This window comes from Amblyomma maculatum, unplaced genomic scaffold (assembly GCF_055883805.1).
Source record: "Amblyomma maculatum isolate TAMU_Amacu unplaced genomic scaffold, ASM5588380v1 scaffold_23, whole genome shotgun sequence".
Lineage (NCBI taxonomy): Eukaryota > Metazoa > Arthropoda > Arachnida > Ixodida > Ixodidae > Amblyomma > Amblyomma maculatum.
In genome coordinates, this window is record NW_028146748.1 from 2062587 (window position 1) to 2065985 (window position 3399).

The window sequence follows — 3399 nt, forward strand, 5'->3', positions numbered from 1 at the left end:
ATATAATTACTAATTATTACCACACTGTAAAACCAACCACATTGGCTAGATAAACAATTATTACTAATTATTTATAGTTGCATAGTATACTTACTAATTATTACCACACTCTGTAAAACCAACCACATTGGCTACATAAACAATTATTAATAATTATTTACAGTTGCGTAAATAATTACTACACTCTTTAAAACCAACCACATTGGCTAGGTAAACAATTATTACTAATTATTGACAGTTGCGTGAATATAATTACTACACTCTGTAAAAGCAACCACAATTGCTAGGTAAACTATTATTACTAATTATTTACAGTTGCGTAAATATAATTACTAATTATTACCACACTGTAAAACCAACCACAATGGCTAGGTAAACTTTTATTACTAATTATTTATAGTTGCATAGTATACTTACTAATTATTACCACACTCTGTAAAACCAACCACATTGGCTACATAAACAATTATTAATAATTATTTACAGTTGCGTAAATAATTACTACACTCTGTAAAACCAACCACATTGGCTAGGTAAACAATTATTACTAATTATTTACAGTTGCGTAAATATAATTACTAATTATTACCACACTGTAAAACCAACCACAATGGCTAGGTAAACTTTTAATACTAATTATTTACATTTGCGTAAATATAATTACCAATTACTTCCACACTCTGCAAAACCAACCACAATGGCTAGGTAAACAATTATTACTAATTATTGACAGTTGCGTGAATATAATTACTAATTATAACCACACTCTGTAAAACCAACCACAATTGCTAGGTAAACTATTATTACTAATTATTTACAGTTGCGTAAATATAATTACTAATTATTACCACACTGTAAAACCAACCACAATGGCTAGGTAAACAATTATTACTAATTATTTATAGTTGCATAGTATACTTACTAATTATTACCACACTCTGTAAAACCAACCACATTGGCTACATAAACAATTATTAATAATTATTTACAGTTGCGTAAATAATTACTACACTCTTTAAAACCAACCACATTGCCTAGGTAAACAATTATTACTAATTATTGACAGTTGCGTGAATATAATTACTACACTCTGTAAAACCAACCACAATTGCTAGGTAAACTATTATTACTAATTATTAACAGTTGCGTAAATATAATTACTAATTATTACCACACTGTAAAACCAACCACAATGGCTAGGTAAACTTTTAATACTAATTATTTACATTTGCGTAAATATAATTACCAATTACTTCCACACTCTGCAAAACCAACCACAATGGCTAGGTAAACTATTATTACTAATTATTTACAGTTGCGAAAATATAATTACTAATTATTACCACACTGTAAAACCAACCACATTGGCTAGATAAACAATTATTACTAATTATTTATAGTTGCATAGTATACTTACTAATTATTACCACACTCTGTAAAACCAACCACATTGGCTACATAAACAATTATTAATAATTATTTACAGTTGCGTAAATAATTATTACTAATTATTGACAGTTGCGTGAATATAATTACTAATTATAACCACACTCTGTAAAACCAACCACAATTGCTAGGTAAACTATTATTACCAATTATTTACAGTTGCGTAAATATAATTACTAATTATTACCACACTGTAAAACCAACCACAATGGCTAAGTAAACTTTTATTACTAATTATTTACATTTGCGTAAATAATTACTACACTCTGTAAAACCAACCACATAACAGTAAAAGTCGGAAAAAAAGTCGGAAAAAAAAGTCGGAAAAAAAAGTCCAAAAATTTCTAGAACAAAACAAAGCAGTTTTTCTGTTTTTTTCAATTGTGCCTTCTCCCCCCAAAAGGGGGAGATGCTGGGCCGGTCCCGGAAGTAGTGCAGTACCGGGTCGACCCGTGGCGGAGTTGGAGCAAGCCCCGAACACTCCGCCGCGCTACAAAAATCAGTTTAATATCATGGGTACAATTAGAACCCGTAACAGATATTAAGCTGTTAAGAACAGATACTACACAAAGAGAAGTTTATTGACTTCCAAACTGATAGAGCACGATACATTGACAATGTGAACCACAATATACATACACTTATATGTAAAGGATACGGAATAATGTGCCAATACAATACAGATGTTGTAAGTCACTTTACATTAACAGTCTTATCTTCGTATCAGAGTCTGCTTATCCTTTATACAATTTCAATCAATTGGTACAAAAAAGGGATATACAATAATAATGGGAGAACCACTCAAATCTCTCCATCCCAATGCACTAGAAGGGGAAAGGGAAAAAAAAGGGGGGGGGGGATGTACATGCATACATGTTATGATCCAACGCGCGTTACATGTGGTCATCAATACAACAATGTCGGCATCGTTAGCCCATTTGGTCTCACAACAAAGAACCGTGTGTGCCAACGCTGCAGAAACCGCGCCTCCCCGTCTAGTTCGAGCCGCTCTGACAGGTATTCCCAGAGCAGGAGGCGCAGGCTCTGCAGCGCCGGGTACATGGCTCGTACTGGCTGCCTGCGTGCTTCCGCCAGGCAGCGGCGCTTCCACATGACAAAAAGGGTACATGCCACAACTAGCCGCGCGAATGCACCCCGCGGTTGGTTTCTCCGCACCGAAAACATACGGTTGTTGCAGAAACAGCGTCGGTCCATCGTTTTTTGTTTGTAGCACTTGAGCTATGGTTTACCAAATCTCGACACATCCCTTGAAGGGGATTCTTAATCAAACCATTCTTTATTGCCTCAAATAATAGACTCACATGCAATGACACGCGGAAAAAGTAACCCAAGGTGTCACTGCATGCACGAGGCGCCCAACAATGCAATAGGACAGGCATTGAGAGGATTGCTGTTAGGCACATGGATAGCAGTGAGCTCGAATGAAAAAAGTTAGTTGGCCTCATCTTTGAGTTGTGATTGTCCTCCCCCAAAAACCGAGAGTCGCTTAGCTAGTCCCGGAAGTAGTGCAGTACCGGGTAGACCCGTGGCAGAGGTACAGCAAGCCCAGAATGCTCTGCCGCATTACAAAAAATAGTATAATGTCAGGGTTACAAATTACAACTGGCAACTGATATCAAGCTGTTAAAACAGTGTTTTCCAGAAATGTTTTGTACATTTGCAAGCAATGCTTTATTGCAGATACCTACTGCTATTAAGGCAAAAGCCTTTATTGCCTCATAGTTGTCGTTAGCAAAAGTGTCACATTTTTGCCACAGCACTTATTGGTCGCGAAGGGAAGACGTCGTGGAGGTGTCGACCAATCACAGAGCAACACCACAGTATGTGCAAATGCATAGCTTATATGTCCATATGTCAATCAATGAGCAGTTACTAATTAAAAAGGAAATAAATAAGTAAATAATTATTTATATGCTATGTCCTGGTTATTGC

At 35.6% G+C, this 3399-nt stretch overlaps 1 non-coding gene and 1 pseudogene across 1 annotated transcript; both read right to left on the minus strand.

Annotated features, from left to right (window-relative positions):
* Positions 1-1853: 1853 nt before the first annotated feature.
* LOC146171113 (U2 spliceosomal RNA) lies at positions 1854-2043 on the minus strand. Its single transcript, XR_014702978.1, has one exon. It is a non-coding gene; the product is annotated as a U2 spliceosomal RNA (small nuclear RNA).
* Positions 2044-2947: 904 nt separating this feature from the next.
* On the minus strand, positions 2948-3118 carry LOC146171114 (U2 spliceosomal RNA; annotated as a pseudogene).
* Positions 3119-3399: the final 281 nt, after the last annotated feature.